The following is a 19,403-nucleotide window of genomic DNA, read 5'->3' as shown; positions in this document are numbered from 1 at the left end:
TTCCAGGCAGGGAAACCCAAGGCCAGGCTGAGGGGGAGAGTGGGATTTTGTGGTTGTGGTCTGCCCATACCTCAGTGGCTCAGAGCATGTGTGATTTGAATCAGCTTGTGGGGTGACTGCAGGCCAATTACTTCAGCATTCATTTAGCTGAGTTAAATATTTTCCTGTGCCTGTGTAAAAAGAAGAGAATTAACACAGGCAGGTGTTGTGGTATAAGTGTTAAGATAGCCTGGAATAAAGCAATTGCTCACTCAAAAGTGAAATTTCACTTCATCGCTAAGTAGAGCATTTTACACATATCATAGAAAAATGTCATTCTTTATTGATGCCATGCTGTTCGTGGCAAAGTTTAAACAAGGGAAACTTTGCAGCCTTGAGGGTGGTCCTGAGCTAGAACTTGCACACAGAAACAGAGAAGGCAGAGGGCACCTCTAAATACAACTAAAGGCACGAAGGCGGGAGTTTTCCTGCTCAAATGGGAACAAAGAAAGGGGCTGCTACAAGAAATGCCATTTGTTTCTACTTCTCTTTCAGAAATAGCAGCAGTGTTTACAAAGCTGCTGCTGGTAAAATGCAGAAACACAGCTCCTGCTTTTGCAGTGTCTCCCACAGCAAAAAAAAAAAAAAAAAAAAAAAAAGAGAAATAGGAGGAAAGCATGGCAGTATGGATTCTTGTTGCTTTCAGTAGGATTTGCCACAGGCTAAATTTTGGTTGCCTTACCTTGATCCATGAGAATGATTCCTGCTCTTCACAGAGCTCTCTGCAGCCAGAGCATGCTGTGCCCACAGTGCTGAGCCCTCAAATGGAAAAGGTTCCTCTGCAAACACTGCCATGTGTTTGAAGGGCTGCATGCCAGACTTACAGGGTACATGAATGTGGCTTGGAGCACATCAGTCATAGGAATTAATGGGGATATTGATCACAGGATACTTTTTAAATAGATTTCCCCACTGTTTGGGTTTCCTTATCCTTCTTTCTTTCCCTCTCCTTTTTAGTTTCCCATGTTTTGGACATCATAACTTCAACTATATAGACATAAACATCCATCAAAAAAAATCAGCATGAGATAGGCACAATAAAAGAAGAAATGTTTTATTATCTCTCACTCCTTGTACACAATAGATGACTTTGGTGAGGAGTGGGATGCTGAAAACCTCATTTCTCTCTCTCATGGCTCTCTGGAGTGACTCCAGAGCAGGCAATGGAGTCACCCTTCTGTAAACATTGATGGGAGACATCAGCCCTGAGAATTTCCTCTCCCAGCACTCTCTTTTCCACTGCATTATGCAAATACATCACTTGTGTTCGCTGCTCTCAGCATTTCTGTTTCAGGCCCCATTTAGGCGGAATTACTGAAGTCATCTAGGTAATAACGTGAAAGAAAATAGACTCATTCAATGACAGATTTTGAAATTGCAATTGGCCCCTGAAAAAGTGGGTGAAGTCAGGGACAGGTAAGAGATGGTGGTGGTGGCTAATCTTTCAGCCTATTATTTTACCACATGGGGGTCTGAGCCACAGATTTTCATGTTGAAAATAAAGGAGAAATTAATCACTGTGTGACAATATACCGGTTAAATAGTGCAGTGATATTTGCCCCCATGCAGAAGCCATATGCAAGGAAATAGGCTCCAAGAGTTAGGCTGTTTGTGTGGTGAAAGACATCACACGGCTTCAGAAGAAAAAAGAGCTCCACCCTTTAGTTTATAGAGAGAAAATGAGTTTTCTGGCTATGCTAAGGAGTCTGTGAAAGGAAACCTCCATGCAAACACCCCATGGACTCTAATAGGAAATGATACCTTCTCTGTGGAATTGAACAGAGAATTACATCACATGCATAGGACTCTATAGGATGGTTAAAAAGAGAAATTATTTCATTCTGTGTTATTTGACAGTTTCTTAGCTGGCCTTTCTTCACTGAGGGTAGAAGTGCTTTAATTACTGCAGGCCTTTATAAGTAAATTCTATTCAACCATAGTAAACGTCTATAAATATATGTATTAAATGCATATTACACTTTGTAAGGTTTTTCTAAAAAGGAAATACACAAAGAGCACTTCCATCTATTCTATTTCTCATGTAAATGCTTCCTTAAAATGCTATCAAGGGGAGACCATTTTTCCATTGGTAATCCAGAACTAAGATACTAAACCTCCGGTTAACTTTCCTGCTATCTTTGATGTTGTTACCTGTGGTAAGGAGAAGGACCAAATCCAAAACATTGCTGTCTCTATCTGACTACCAGAGTGTGGTCCAGAACCCACTTTAGGCAAAAAAGACTTGATTTTAAAAGCAGATGTTGGGAAATACAAGTTCATATATGGCCATGACTAGAGAGAAGGTGGAGTACAGCTTGAGCCTGCAGCAAATCCCGCAGCTCTGCCCATGCATTGGTGTGCAGAGAAACACCCTGACAAGAGGTCAGGATTTGGTCCAGTGCACTATAAATATAAATAAGTTTAATTAGTGGTTTTTGGAGGTGCGTGCCTATGTATGGAAGTAGGAGCAACAGGAAAGCTAAAGGTCAAAAGCAAGCCATGAAATTTGGAGAGGCTAAAGAAAAGCAAGAGGGGAAAGTTACGTCTCTGAAAAATGGTTTCCCTTTGTAGCCCAGATTGCATCTTTGCAGAAAGGGCCTTTTCCTCTGTGTGTGTGTGTGTGTGTGTGTGTGTGTGTGTGTAGTAGGAAATAAATATGCACAATTTGGTGATGTATTTCACACTTGAAGTGCTGACAGAATTATTGGAGGGATCTATCACAATTTACAGTGCTGCAACGGGCCTCAGTGGACAGGTTCCCTAGAACTTCTCCTGTGTCTCTGCATCCAAAGAATAAAAATCACCCCTAAAAAAAAATGGAAATTAGTCAATCCTTATAAAATCGTGGTTCCAATTAGCCTGTTGTTGTGGTTAGTGGTTAAAACAGCCCTGGCTATACCCTCTTTTTATATAACTTCCTTTTAACACTGACCCCAGTGTAACCCAGGGTGTTTGATCAGATATTTTTTTACTAATCAAGGTGCAGGCCAGACCTCTGACACAGTCTTTCAAACCAAGGGGTGAAAGTCAGTCGAACCTTCTTTTGTTTTCTCTCTCATTTCCCAGATTAATGCTTTCCTCATTTGGCATCTCTTGAACTTCTGTGTTGCCTTTAGTCCTTTTCAAACATCAGTAGAAACTTTACTCTGTGAATTCAGGTAGCAAAGTAAGCATTTAGTATATTTTAGTACTAAAGAAGCCTCGGTCTTGACAAAGAAACATGAAATAAAAGCTTTAGTTTCAATAAAAATTGTAGCTACAAGAGATCATCTTTTCAGTAGTCATCAATCAGATTTTATGGACAGACAGTTAACTGCTTAAATGCATAATATCAAATAGAAAGTGTGATCTGCTCATCACACGGGTGATGTCTTTCCTTTCCCAATGGAACACTCACATGTCAATGTGAATCTTTTCTTTGGATTTTTTGAAGGCCTTGATAAAGTGTCCACACCAAACCTTCCCCCTGGTTCCTAGAGAGCAGGAAGGAAGGAACGTGTTCCCCCAACAGAAGAGTCATGTTTTGCTCACATTTCAGTGTGAGCCTGACTTTTGTGTTTGTGAAACACACTGCAGAGGCAAAAGCTGAAGCTACAGTTTATCATCCAACCAGACTGATTCATGGTTTATCTGCAGCTAATTGCCTGCTACTTAACCTACTTTTAACTGCATCCCCATAAGCAGCCTGTTGCAGTCTTTAAATGCCTTCAAGTCAGTTGAGGGATATTAATTTTTTCCTCAGCCCAGAAGGGTGCCCAGTTGTTGGGTCAGCTGTTAAGAAAGGGAAAATAGTCATTAGCACCAGGCAGCTTGCTTTCTTCCATTTGACCAGACTGCAAATGATTCATCAGAACTAAAGACTTCTTAGGAGCAGGCAGTTCCCCATATTTGAGGAGAGTCCACACTGTCCAACTCAGTGCATGCCTTTTGTGAGGTATCATTTGCCATTATTTTTTGTTGTTTATCCAGTAGCAGCCCCGGAGCGAATTAACTTATATTCTGCTTTAACTGGTACTGTCAGAGCTGGTAGTTCAAATGGGAACACATGGCCCCCTGTGTTATTTAGGTAAGGAAAGTTTATTACTTCACATTTACAGAGCCTTGGTTCTCCTGTGCCTTATAATCACAGAGGTCCTTTACTAGCACGACCAGGAAATGAACTCACATCCATTTCTTCTAAAGAAATTCAGATTACAAATTGAACATGAGATCACAGCTTCTGCAGCTCTATGAGGATATATTGTGGCTTTCATCCTGTTGCTCTACAGTGTATTTTAAAGCTGTTCTGGACAGTTTGACAGCTGTTAGAAGCCAGTGTATCACTCTCAAAATCAAATGAGCTTCACTTGTTCACAGAGTGGGCCGAGGACTTGGCCTCTTCTAATTCTTGCAGAGCAAGAAATTTGATGTGCTCCATGACTTTGGAGCTTTGGAGGTGGAAAATGTGTGTTCCTGAGATGCTCAGTCCATCTGAAACTCTCCTGAACCAAAAATGGGTAAAGGAAATTAAGGACCCAGGTTGTGCTTATTTAAACAGTATGGCCAAAGTAGAATAACCACTTTGCCAATATTGCATGGACTGTAGTCACATTTAGAGGACAGGCCCATTACAGGTGACTTGGCTGCTCTCTAAAGAACCTGTGTTCTTGGAAACTCAGGTTTTCCTTCTCCTCGTGGACAAACATGCTCCAAGGTTTCAGGGAGTCTGCTTCCCGTCAGTGAGGCACCTCCATCTTGATGGAGCCCCTTGATTACAACTCTCAGGGAAACTTTGCTTAGTTAAAAGTTCAAATACCTCTTAAGAATTTGATCTGGGCAGGCAATATGCAAATTTTCTCTACAGAAATGCAAGAAGGGCAAAGGTTTAAGAAGTCTTTGCTTGCCCTCATCCTCCTCCTCAGTGATTGTGTATGGGTACAATCAGCACTTGTTCTTAATGAGGCTGGAGCTGGCCTGGAGAGAGGAATCCTGCTGGGTGGAAAGCCCAGCATCAGCACTCCCACTGAGCCCTGGAGCTGGCTTTGCACATCCCCACCCTCCAAAGAATGAGTTTTAAAAGCCCGCAGTCCTTCAGGGGTCCTGACCCAGGTGGTGTGAAAAGGAAAGATGAATTTTCCAAGCACGGGATTGCCCTCAAAGGACCGTGAGGGGCAGCTCCACAGCGATGTGTGCAGCTACTCCAGTAAATCAGAATGGTTTCCAAGGGCCTCCAGCTGCGTTACAGCCCTTCTGCTGCTATTCCTGCAATACAACCACAGAGAAAAGCAGCAACTTTCACAGAGGCTGTGATCCTATAAATGCTGCTGCTCAGAATGCACCTACATGGAAGCACTTTTTGATAGAGAGAACTTTGGTTTCTACTTCAGTAACCAAAACCTCCTGCTCTCTCTGAGCTGGCTTTACCTGATGTAGAAGATGGGAAGAATGCAGGCTGGTCTGGCTTTTAAGAACTTCTGGCTGGCCACTCAGCACTTGCTCTCATCCAGCTGGACTCTGTCACCTTGCCACTACTGAGTGGCTTCAAGAATTTAACAATATGGACTGAAATCTGCTTTTCACCTGAGTTTTTGTTAAAATTTTTGCCACCCCATGGATTTTGAAATGTGTGAATTTGGCATACTGTGACTGGGGATGGGCAAATTAAAAAACTAAGTATTTATTGGTTTTAGGTCTACTTTTTAGCATATCTCAGGGATTTTGAGGCTGAACATATAGCTGAGGGTTTTTAAAATGTTTTGAGGTGATGGTGGCACATCTGTGGAACTCTTGATATATCACTGAGGAAACAGCAAGACATGATCCTGCCCTTTGCATGTGTCCTGTGTTACCTGGAGCCATGCTGTGGAAGTGAAAGGGATTGCTTCTGCTAAAGAAGAGATGTTCTTCTGGCCTCTGTGTCTGGGAGAGAGTTTCTAAACTCAAATTTCCTTTCTGTCAGCTCATGTAACCGTAATTACCAGGCGCTGGTCCCTCTTATCCCAGTTCTCTCTCTGACATGTGTGCAGAACTCTGAAATCCCAAACTCTGGTTTGTGAGAATTTTTTTTTTCTTTTATTTGAGGGATTTATTTCTCTTTTTCTGATCAGGTGCACAGCACACTCCTGGTTCCCACACCAGAGAGGAAGCAGCTTCTTGATGTACACTCTCCTGGGCAGTAATTACAATTTCTCAGGAATGAAGTTCAGTTTGTAATTCAACCATATTTCCCCATAGCACAATTGTGTAGCACCTATACAAATATTTGTTCCTGTTAAATGCAGGAACAAAGCATTTTATTTCCCTGTCCTTGAACCTTGTACAACTTCCATTAAAACTGTCGTAATACTTCCACTGACTGCTGTAAGAATAATTCCTAAATATTTGTATTTCCTAGTGGATTCTAGATTGATGTCCCTTAATCTATTTACATATTCAGTTGGCATAGCAGAGGTACAAGAAATCTGTCATCATTGCCCAGGTATAAATCTTAAGGAGCAGCAGCTGAGCATCACCATGGACCTCAGTTCCTGTGCTCCTCCAGTCCTGGAGGATTACAAGGCTCATAAAGGAATGAAAGTAATTTTTTTCTGTTTGACTTTGTACTCAATCTTCTTCTTCTGGTGTCAGGCTAGTAGAGTTTATACCATCTTTTATTCTGTGTCAAACAGTCACAGAGGAGAGGATAACATGACAGATAAAGCAGTGGTGCCTACCACTTTCTGGTGTTTTTTTAAGTCCTTAAGGATGAGCATTTAGAGCAAAACAAAAGCTGTGAGATCTGGTAGTTGCCACCCAGGATTTCTTGTGATTAGTGAATAGTTTTAGTATTATTCAAGTCCACAGAAAAAGAGATAGAAAATGGGAACGTAGAGCAAGCAACTATGACTTTTCCCACATTTTTATTTTAATTTCACGTGGAAGGAAAAAAAGCCGGGATAAAAAATATTTTAGAAAGTCTATTGAATATTCATAGCCTGCTGGTGAAAAATGATGAGATTATTAAAATATGTGTTTCCCTCATGTGGAAATAAGGCCATCAGATGTCTGTCCCCACCACAAAGAAACACAATTGAAATGACTGTCAAACTATTTACATAGTGATGGCTCTTATTTAAGCTGTCACCCTTAACACCCTGCAGCTGTACCCCCTCTGCCTGCCTCATGGTGCCCACAGAACAGGCAGAGGTGTAGACTCAAAAAAGATTTTTAAAAAAGCAAACTTTCATGGGGACTGTGGAATTTTGGTCTGTGTTTGGGTTGGACTGTATGAACTATTTGAAACATTGCATTTTGGTGAGTAATGTTTTGTTGTTTTGTTTTGTTTTGTTTTTTGAGCACCTATTCATTTGTATGAATTTTTTATTAAGAGTTTCTCCTTTTTATTGTCCCAATATAGACTGGGAAGCCACATTAGCTATCCAGGTGAAGTGATGAAAGTGTTTTACTTCCCTGTATTGAATGACAAGGGGCTCAAGAGCAATGAATTCATGATCACAGAATCATAGAATGGTTTTGGTTGGAAGGGACCTTAAAGATCACCCAGTGTCACCCCCTGCCATGGGCAGGGACACCTTCCACTCTCCCAAGATGGGATATCCAACCGGGCCTTGGACACTGCCAGGGATGGGGCAGACCCAGCTTCTCTGGGGAACCGGTGCCAGGGCCTCCCCACGCTCACAGGGAACAATTCCTTCCTAAAATCCAACCTAAATCCATCTTCTTTCAGTTTGAAGCCATTCCCCATTGTCCTGTCACTATGTGATCCTTCCTCTGGTCGACTTCTGAAGCAAAGATTGTCCACGGGGTTCCAAGTAAAACAAAAACTGAGATTCACTTTAGCTTTGCAGTTTTACAGTGCAGCTGCAACTTTCTGCTTTTGTGTCCAAAGAGGCCTAAAGGTAATGTCATGTGAAATTGGTCCTCTGCAGCACTCTAGGTCATGAGAGATGAAGCCACGATCCTTTATCTGGGTCTGTACACACAGAGCTTGCAGCAAGGAGAAGAAATTAGATGTAGAAAGCTAGGTTTTGCTTAACCTTAACTGGAAAAAAAAAATGTAGCTAAAAATAACAACATTCTCAAATGCTCACTACTCAAAATTGAGTCACAAAAAGTTAGGAAATCAAAGCCAAATCAGAAGTCTTAATGAAATAAAAAGAGGTCCTCTCAATTTGAATTCCAGTGCTAAGCTATTAAGCAGAACATTTCCAAGTTTCTTCAACAACCCTGAGGGTGATACGGCAAATATATATTTTACTGTGCTTTCACAGTAATTGTATTTCTGCAAAAGAGATTTGTTCTAGGTTATCTGTTGAAGTCCAGCCAGGTCTTTGGTGGAAAAACCCCTGCCTTTTGTCTATGTTTCACTCCTGCATCATCAGCCAGACTGTTTCCATATAAAAATGTGACTGGAATTTGCAGGTATGTTAGTTATTGGTGACTTCACACCTGCTGAGAAGCCAGACCTCTGACAGCTATAAACAGATGCCTCTGAAACACATTTGGTTCTGCTCAGAAAGTGGAAATGTTGTTTTAGTCTCTATTAAAACAATAATACTGAAACCATAGCTTTACCCTAAGTAGTAAAACTTATGCATTCACAGTCAGAAAAAAACTCTTCATGATAAAACTATTCGTGTGTTCATTCAGAAGAAATATTTTTTGCTTCAATTAGTTTTTAAAATACATTTTATCTGATGCAAATGTTGAGCAGGAGTGAAGTTGGACTGAGGAAGTTAAACCAGTGACTATTCATCAAGCATGATCTTCACCTGGAGTTTCAGATCCAAATTCAGCGGGTCTGCAGACAAAGGTTGCCTTATCTGAGAAATATTGTTTTTCCATCCTTTAGCTGTGAAAAAAGAGGACAGATATTCCATATAACAATCCCTGGTTAGAAAAATTTAACTTCTGAAAATCGTTGTGCTGTAGCAATCTAGAATATAGACACAGATGAGCTTCCAAATTGAAAATGACCCAGACATAGCCCGTGAGGCCTCAGTTAACTACAATCTTAATTAAAGCTTGACTGTGGGCAGAGAAAACGGAACCATAAAGTTCTTAAAAAGGCTTAGAGGTTGTTACAGTGGTTAGTAATGCTTTGCAATAATGTGTGTGCACCTCTGCCTCTTCAGTAATAAATGGATTGCATAAATGATAGATGTAGAAGCTCCCATAACCTGATGAGTTCATTACGGTTATATCTTTAATTCACGTGTAAGACTAATCACAGAGGAAGACTGTTCATGCTGAAGCTGGTTGAAAAGAATGATAACTTAAAAGGCTTTAGAGGACATCAAAAATCTTTAAAAATCAAGTTACACAGGTAACAAGACCAGAATGTGCAGAGAAATCTAAGTTTTGATGTATTTATTTTTAATTAGTGAGTGCTCTGTGTAGCGCAGTGAAACCAACGGTGTTTGCCAGTGTTTCCCCACTTAATGTACTTTATGAGAAATGTCCATGTCCTGAAGCATTTAAATCTAATTGCCTCTGACATGTCAATGTCTAGTTTTGTATTTTTTTAATTCTATTTTATGTATTTCTCTTCTTGGTATCCAGTTCTTCCTCTGTCTCTGTTCTCTCTCACTTTCATGTGACCTTTCTTGCTGTTTTCAGCTTCCTTTTCCTTTCATCAATGGAATTTCAATAGGGGGGCACTAAAACCTGCAAAACCTCCTTTGGTGGGATGTTTTGCTGTGCTGTCATTCTGAGGGTGCCCGTTTCAATCAGGAGCTCGAGAGCTGGAAGACACTGCTGGAGGAAAAAGCCAAATCCTCTACTCTCTCTGGTGCACAGGTATTTGCACACCTTCAGGCTCAGGTTGTCTTCCCACCCTGTCCAAATCCTGCAGCAGCTCTCCCTCTCCTCCACTCGGGTGAGCTCCCTGTGCTGGGAGAGCTTTTGGTTGTGATCTGGATTCACACTTCACATAAGTGTGGAGATTAATTAAGTGAGGGATGGATACCCAAGACATTTATAATTAACGCCTTAAGTAAGTCATAAACCAGACTCCAAAGATGAAAGCTCCCTGCTTGACTGACTCACTGAATCACACATTCCCTCTTGACCACTGTTTTAAGGGCACACTCTTTGCCAGCTCCCTGCACGTGCTTTGAGAATTACTCACTTCAGAGCTTCCTGCACTATCAGCAGCACAGTATTTTTTCCCAAGCATGTTAAATCCTTTCAACTTGCATCGCTCCATAAGATCTGATTAGACCTTTTAGACCTGTGCATACTGAAGGACTTCATCTCATCCTTAAATCTTGCTGGCTCACGGGGTTCCCCACATGAAAGGTGTTCTCCCTCAGCTTTGTAGATGCTTCCATTTTCATCATGGAAAACTGTGATGACTCTAAGGGGGAGTTTAAGAGGCAGCAAGTTACTTTGAACCTTATTTTCTGCTACAATGTGGGCACACTTTTCAGTTTCACTGAAAAATCACTGTAAAAAATAACTAATAATTCTAGCCTCTTTCAAGGAGTTGCATACCTTTTTTTTTCAGAGAGAGTGTTTGGAGTCTAGTCCTGCACTCCTGAAGTCTAAGAGAACCAGGGACAAGAAGGGAAGCCAGCATGGCTAAAAGTAAATTAAAGAGGTTATTAGAAGTATAAAAGACACCCTTCAATAAGTGGAGTCCAAATGGAGATTGCAGAAAAGATAATAAACCATCTGGCAAGCTAAATGTGAAGCCATAACGAAGCTGGCCAAAAATAATTCTGAGGAGGAAGGGTTCAAATTCTAACAATAAAACCTTTTTTTTTTTGGGATACATCAAAAGCAGGAAGTTTGCCAGCAAGCTGATGGGGACAATATATTACTGAAATGTAGAAAGACCATTCTAGAAGGACAAGTCCATAAGAGAAAAGCCAGGAAGTATCAGGTGGGTGAAGGCTCATTAAGGAGGGATTCCCTCTTGGAGCCAATTGCTGGGGGCTGTCCTGAGGAACTGCTGATACTGGGGCAGTTTGATAGTAAAGTGGAGTAGAATAAATCAACACAGCAGAAGGGGTAAGGGCCACGTTGCACAAGTGCAACTTGTGCAAAAACTCTGCAGAAACTCAAAGATCAGTCACCACTTGCTGCACCTTACCCCTCCAGTCACCTTTGGTTTAGAGGTTTATCATACTCTCTGTCTGACTCTGCTTCTCCAAAAGGCTTCAGGACAACCAGGCAACAACAAATGTGTATGAATTTCATATTTCCAAACTGGTATAATATTCCTTTTCTTACAGTCAAAACAAAAAACCCCGACCCAAGCCCATGCTTATTGCAGAGCAAAACAGCTAAAATTTCCAGCCACAGTTCTTTTGCATGAATAATTGCTCCAAATCCTGTTGAAAGGTAATATTGGGTTCCTGTCTTTGCTTGATTTTTGACAGGAGACCACCTCCTGTTCTGGCTTGAAGTCTTAGCAGTTCTTTCAGTCTGATTCAGGTTCATGCACTGCCCAACTGGAGCAGAGAGGAAGATGCAATTCCACCTAAAAATCAAACAGGGACTGAGGGACATTTTGTGGTTCATACTGCTGGGAGAAAAGCTGGTGTTCCCACTTCCATGTGTATCAGTGTGGCTGGTTTAAAGGCCTGGCCTCAGCTCTGCTCCCTGTCCCCAGTGCTCAGGGGGAAAATAAGGATTAAGTGATATTTTTGGTTAAGACATACAAGAGCCACCTGGTCCCTGCCTGATCACCAGCAGAAGTCAGAACAGACAGTTCATATCCCATTTCCTCTGGCCCCTCTGGAGCTCTGGAAAGCAAGGAAAAAGCCTAGAGCTCTGCACTTCATCTCTTTTCTTCAGCACTCCCATTCCTTGGTACAAACCCTGCCATCTGCATGGAGGACTGAAGTACATCTGAGGATAAAAATCCATTTTGTCCATCTTGTACCTGCCAAGCTTCTGCACAGAAAATTACTTCATCTGGCCCTTTTTTGCCCTCTGTTTTTACAGTCAGTGCCATAAACAGCCTATACATAAACATCCCCATGAGTTGTGAGCAGGTAGGGCTGTGTTCAATAACAGCACAAAGCTCCCACTCTTGTGCAGTAAAACCCTTCCTGCCTGTGTGGTACAGGGCTGGGACATTCAGTGAGTGGAGATGAACCCCAAATGCCTGTTGATATAAAGCAGACCTGCTCATCTCATCCCAGTGCATGTTAAATACAGAGAATGGTGGTGGTGATAATATGTGGGCTTGCTACTTTCATTTTAGGTCAAGGTTTAATTTTACTTTCCAGCTTTACTTTTGAGAAACAGGGTGGTCGTTTCTAGCTGGAGAACTTTGACCAACTTATCTGAACATAAAGATGAGCTTTACCAGAAAAGGGGAATTGGGATCCAGCTGTACATAACAGACTCTTAAACACTGACTTCTGCTCCCTAAACACGCCTCGTTTGTTTGTTTGTGGTTCTGTTTATTTGAGGTTTTGTTTTGGTTTTCTTCTCATCATGAATGGCAGATGGAGACAGTAAATGAGCATCTCCAGGTGGTTGTTACACTTTAAGCTACTGTTTTTGGTCCTCTTCACTGCCAGACACAAAACTTTTTGGGTGCTGTGGTGCTGACATTTCCTGCAAAACCTTCGGGAATGAGCAGGCCTTTTAGAGACACTTGAAAACATAACTGGGAAGGATCAGCTGCTTACTTGAGAATGCCTTCAGAGTGTATTACTGGTACTTTTTTTTGTGAAATATTTTGGGTTGGGTAAAAGAGAAAAGTAAGTAGTTTCTGCCTAATATACTTCAAATATATTTTTTTTATTTATGATGATCACAGCTGTCTGCACGAATGAACTTTTTGCTTTTATCTGTTTGCAATTCATAGTGTGAGGTGTTGTCCAATTTTATGAAACTTGCATAATTACAAATTACATAACTTTTTAAATCTGAGACAGAACCACCTTAATTCCCTTTAATTCACGGATATTTGACTTGTGGAAGGGAGGATGAATTTACTGAGATTTACTTCAGATGTGCTACATTTACTTCATGAGATCTTCAAATGCCATTTCAGATGTTCATCTAAACAAAATGTCTACCTTTTGTGGTGGTGGGGTGAAATCCTCTTTGCCCATAAATTAGGAAATCAAAAAAGTTATGTCTGTGTTTACAGAACCTCACAAGTCTGCAAATGGCAGGACTTGGTTAATTTGTACCACAGCTACTCTCGAGGCTCACTTTGCGCTCACTTTCTCCTGGCAGTGTTTCTGCCAAAAAAAAGATTTACTGAAAAAGCAGAAATGACCATTTTTGCCCTGGTCTTTTTCTTGCCTCTAATACTGTGGGGGTTGTAGCTGCCCTGGGGGCTGTGGGAGAGGAAGATGAGGGTGAGGGTGAGGAAGAGGAAGAGGAGGAGAATGAAGATGGGGATGAGAGGGCGAGGATGAGGATGTGGATGAAGATGAGGAAGAGGATGAGGGCGAGGATGAGGCTGAGGATGCAGATGAAGAGAAGGATGGGGAGGAGGGTGCGGTGCTCTCCCGGTGCCGCAGCGCCACCGCGCGTCCCCCTCCCGTCCCCGCGCCCCGGGTGCATCTCCGGTAGCATCTCGGCGAGCCGCGGCATTGCCAGCCCGCGGGAAGCGGGGACACAAATACTTTTAGAACAGGAAACGAGCCTTGGAGGGTGTTGGAGCTGGGTTTGACCAGCTCTCGGTGCCGTCTCTCCCGCTGCCCGCCCCGCTGACGGGCTGGTCCCGTCCCTCCTGGAGCTGGCCGGGGATGCCCGGGGTGAGGAACGAGCTCCGTGTGCTGGGATTTAATAGGAAACTGGCAGTGCCAGTGCCCGCGGGCCGTCCCAGCACCTCGGGCATTCCTGCACTGCCCGCCCAGGAAATGCCGTGCCCGGCTCAGCCCCTGCCAGGATCATCCCTAAACACAGCTCAGCGTTTCCTCCGAAGCTGAGTGACACATGAAATTCCCACATCTCTGTAATTCCTTCACATTTTCGTATTTCACCTGAAATAAAACCCCCAAAACCCGAACAAACAAAAGGAACCTCAGCGGGGTTTTTCCCAGATAGCGATACATGCACAGGTATTTACCCTACAGCAGATCTTGCATAACCTTTAAAAGATGACTTTATTCCTGAAAAACTGATTTATGGAACAGCAAACGGATGGATAGATGATTCCCAGGGGGAAAAAACCCATGTAAATCATCACTGGGAAGCATGTGGAAAGATCACCAAACTCCAAGTTGATGTTACTGGACTGATAACATTATTAGAAAGTATTTCACATGAGCCTAGTTTGTGTGTTTCCTGCTAACTGTGCTGGGTTTAACAGCTCACATAAACATAACAAGATCTGGTGTATCTCATTATATCAAAGCACTGAGTGAGAAACTGGCAACAGCTCATCCAAAATAATGCAGTTTGACATTAAAGGATTTTTGCCAGCTAAGGTAAAAATTCTCCATGGGGGAATGATGTGTTTTGTCCCTAAAATATGGGATTCTCCACAAATACAGGCTCCACTTCAGTAGTTAGCCATGTGAGAAACATCCCTTTCTCACTGGTTTTGGTATCTTGATTAAACACATTTGCCCAAGGCAGCAGAGTGTCTGAGTGGTCACCTCACCGTGGCTGATGTCAGCAGTGACACACGGCAAATACATTTTAATAGGGGCCATCCCCTTCTGTCCTGTGAGCAGGAGCTCCCCTGCCCCACAATTCAGAGTGCTTTGTATGGGATTCCTTACTTGTGCTGTCCCAAACACCGTGTGTTTGTGTTCCTTTTCGGATGAACTTTGGTTCTGACCCTGCTGAGGGTCCATTGCTTGTTTTGGAAACACTTGCAATATCCCTGGATTGTTTGTTTTCCACCCCAATATGCTGCTACATTCCTGCAAGCTCTCTCTGGTTGTAATGCAATGTTTGGCCAGGAAACAGAGAATACAAATGAAAAACAGTGCCCCAGTCTAAGGGAAATGTAGTGAAACTGTGACAGAAAGTGTTTTATTGGAAACAAGACAAAGATTTCCAGAGAATTAATAAACAAGCAGCTGCTCAGCATCTCTGCAAGACCATCGACTCCAGATGTGTATTTCCTGGAAGGATCAGATATTTTGTTTAACTCTCTTCCTCTGCCCTCAGCAGGTAGGAGAAACAGAGGTCAGGTCTGGTGCTTATGTTCCAAAGGAGGTAATTAGATATTTAATAAGTGTAGCAACAATACAATTTGCATGACCAGCTAACCATCTACAGATTTTTTTCCAGTAATAGATCCAAACCACTGACTTTCTCCAGGTATTTGTTGAAGACCAGCACTTAACAGCATGTAAAGAGTCAGGCTCCAAAGGAGCAGCAGCAGGAAAACACTTCTCCCCTGCAGAGTTAAGCAGGATCTGTCTAATGTCAATGTTGGGTCTCTTTGCCAGGGCAGTGGAGCATTGGAAGGGTCAAGACCTGTATTTTCTGGAACAAGAGCCCAACTCCTCCACAAAGAAACAGAATTCTCAAAAACAGTCATGGAGAACATGAAAGCAGACCCTGGTCCCCAGGAAGCCCCAGCACCATCAACTTCCTGCACTGGGATAGATGGAAGTCCAGCTACTGAGGTGAGTCCAGGTACAGAGCAGACCTGAAATCAACAGCAGCTGGTTGGGCTTAGAGGGCTAGAGAGGAGCTTTGCTGCCCTGTCTCTACCCTGACAGTGCTAAAAATTCAGGTTCTCCATGATAGCTAACACCTTTCCCTTCAAAACTACATCCCAGAAGGATACAACACAGAGCAACCCTAGAAGCGGATATTCCCTGTGGATAGATCACAGACTGGGTCAGGGGAACAGCTGGGGACTCTGTTCTCCCAGAAGTACACCTTGAAGAGCTATTAAACCTAAGTATTGATACCAAAATGTTGTTGGATGTCACCAGATACTTTGAATCCCAACAACAGAAGCAGAAAAATAAGTATGATGCAAATCAGAGAAGGAGGCTCAGGTAGGTACTTCCTCATCCAGAAGAATGAGGAGACTTGGAGATCTTGGAGTTGAGAAAAACTGAGTGAAATAGATGAGGTTTTACAAAAGCTGAGGAAGAGGTAGAGTCCTATATTACCAAGCCAGTTTCTTTCCTGGTTTCTAAAACAGCAAGGGAATTGATAACTAAATACCAGTGGTGGGCTTTGCAGATGTGCCTGAGCCTGGCAGAACCAAGCATGCCTTTTACACTGCAAAAGTTATTTTATTGCTGAGCTAAGCACGTCTGCCACAGACTGGGATCTGCTTCCCTGGGATCTCAAAATGCTCTGTTTGCACTCAGGTGAATTTCTGAGTGAGCACTCAGTGAGCAGCAGCACATCCAGGAATCTGCTTTCTCTGGTGTAGATGATGAATGGGTCATCTCATCCACAAAAGGAGGGGATTAAGAGAGAGAATCTGCCTCAGGACAGTGTTTGGACAAACCTTTCCTTATAAAGGAAGAGGGTCAGGAGGCAGGATTGGCTTTTTCCTATGAGGTGAGGTAACAAAACTGGCATTGCACTGCAGTGACAAAGTGAACCTTGTGCCCAGCAGCACAAAGTCTTGGAGCAGACAAGCCCTTGTGGAGAAGCAGAATTTCTCTAAGTACATTTGCAGATCATCACATGAACATTGAAGTGTCTGGGGAGACAAAGAACAGGGACAGAAGAGCTCCAGAGCCACCTGGGCCCTCTCCCCCGGTAACAAAGCAGGACAAATGGGCTTGCAGTGGCAAATAAACCCAGCTGCAGTTTGCAAAAAGCATTGGTGTCATTGCAACTTCCTTCATCCTTAGGAAAGTCTGCATACAAAGTTCCTAATGGGAGTTTAAACTTGGTATCGCTGCATAAACCCAGCATGGCTTATGTGCAACACTTTAAAAGGTTTTATACTATATTTATACATAGTAAAATGTACAGCAGACACGGGAAGTCATCAGATTTCTGGCTTGTCTGGAAAGTTGCTTTCTCACTCTCTGTATACATCATGCAGCAGGCACAGCTTAAAGCTGGTGTCCCATGTAGGACTGCCACAAACACATTTTATTTTTGTTTGAAGTCAGAGAATCTTTGGACTTACTGCCTTTCTCCTCTGACTGCAAACATAAACCTCTGTAATTGCACCCAGTCAGATCTTAGTTCTGGTGAAGAACAGCACATAACCTCAGTTCTGGCTTTGAGATCTTCTGTGTAACAAGACAGATTTCCAGAGGCATGAAGGGCGGTGGGTTGGTCAATTTTCAACAGCAAGGGGATGCCGGAATTCCTTCTGTGCCCTTGGAGATCATTCCTTTGAGTGTTGTTCTACCACTTACCTAGAGAAACAGTTTCTGCAATTTAGGAGTTAAACCCAGCATTAGCAGCAGAAAAATCAGTGCACATAAGGAAGAAAACCCATTTGGTTCTGGGCAGAAGCACAAAGTACTTTGGGGCTCTGTTTAATATTCACCATGCAAATTTCTGAGAAATGAATGTCAGCTTTTTAAGTTTCACTGGTTGCTTTTTGTTTGTGTTTTGGGTGGGGTGGAGAGACGGAAGATTGTTTATGTATCAAGACCTACAACAGAGCGTAGGGTAAAACTGATAAAATCAATTTCATCCTTCATTAGCAATGATCTCTCCAGGCGTCTGGTAGTAGCTGGACATTTCAAATATTGGCAAAGTTTTACTGTCTTGTAGATGAGCTAAATTACATTTTCACCCCTTGAGACCACAGATCACAGCTCTGCTTCGCCAGCTTCAGCTAAGGATGTCACTGACACCCAAAATAGAGCAAGGGACAACTAAATGCATCCAGTGCTGATACTGTTAGCACTGGGGAACCTGGGACTCCTGGGATCTTCACCTTCTGGTGTAAGCCCAAAGACAATTCAGAAAAAAAGGTTGTGACACAGTGCAAAAAGTTGAGAAAATAACCTTTGAAGTTACCTGCTTCCCAGTAGCTCTAAAAACCATTTTATTTTCTGTGGGAGCAGAATATGGAAAGGTGACTGTCATCATTCACATCATGGGTTAGGCTCTTCACTGATATGTAAAGAATTTATCAATCCATCTTACCCCAACTTATTGTGATTAGATTCTGTTCATTTGTTTGAAAAAAAACCAAACTCAGCCTATATTTCCAATTCTTGTCAGGCTCTTTGTTGAAAGCCTTTTGTGTGTAAATAAAGTTCAGAAAACAGTAGTGCAAGGCTTTAAAAAGACTTGCAGTGTGCTCATCTTATGTGAAGTTGTTTGTACATTGTGTTTTTAAAGAGAAAGACTTTTTTTATATGGAGCGTGCTTGGAAATGCTGTTCATTTATCTTTGTCTAAAATGCTGAGTGCCTGCAAGAGCAGCCTGGAGACAGGATACCAGTCCCTCTCTTGACTTTTTGACCCAGCCTGATTTCATCTCCCCTACAGGGCAGGGCACCCCAAGCACTGGGGATTGAACCCACCCCAGGAGATGCAGGGGCAGTTTGGGGCAGACCCTGGTGTCAGCTTGGTTCCCATCTGTGGGAAACAGCAAATGCAGCAGAACGACTTCACTGTGAGCATTTTGTGAAGCTGCCAATGAACTACTTAGGAAACCTCTGCAGGACTGTGAGAGTATAAACCTCCAGCAAGACACAAACTCCAGCTCACCTGTGCAGCTCAGGTAATGCCTCTATTGCCCTTGGTGGTTGTATAAAGTCAGGAATTAGAAGGTGATGGGGTTTGCCTGTTCCAGGCAAATGGGTTTGTTAACTTCACATGACCTTCTGTCCCAGAAAAACACCCTTTACACAAAAGGCTGGATTTTACCCAGGTTTAGAAGAGCAGATTGCTTTTCCATGGGCTGAGTTAGCAGGAGTCTGTGACCAGTTGGTGGCAGTGATCAATCACTCCGTGATAGGCTAGGAAAGAGTAAGCCTTGCTTTAACGACAGCTGTGTTTTGGTGTTGTTTTTTTGTTTGTTTTTTTTTTTTAAGCTGAGTTCTGGTGGATGGAAATCATACCAGAACTTGAAGAAGGGAAAACCCACTGCTAGAAAGGTAAGATATTGCTGAGTGGTAGTCAGAAATATCGTTTTATAGATGAGCTGCTCTTTCTTGAGGCATGTTTTAAGCAAAGCCATTTTTACTTGGTATTGTCTCTGCTACTCAAAACTTCTAACAATTCACGTGTAGCTTAGCGTGTGTCTTCTGTCCTACTAATGAAGTTTTTTAGTATTTTATTTACAGCATAACCAATAAGGCCACTGATAACTTCTAGCAGTATTGCTCCCCAGTTCTGCAGCCCTCACACCTGCTCAGTTTCCTTATGCTGGGGGGCAGTGTTGCTGGTGCTTTTTTATTGGTGTGTTTGTGTGTCGATTTGGAGGTTGTTTCAAGTCTAGCGCTGTTTCTGATGGGTGGTTTTGGTTCCTTTTGTGTGTCCCTTCCTCAAGTGCTCAGCTAGAGT

This window comes from Corvus kubaryi, unplaced genomic scaffold (genome assembly GCF_017639235.1).
Source record: "Corvus kubaryi isolate FWS band 111438036 unplaced genomic scaffold, C.kubaryi_AGA036_p1.0 37391, whole genome shotgun sequence".
Taxonomy (NCBI): Eukaryota; Metazoa; Chordata; class Aves; order Passeriformes; family Corvidae; genus Corvus; species Corvus kubaryi.
The sequence above is the reverse complement of the archived record's forward strand: the minus strand, read 5'-3'. Positions refer to the sequence as shown.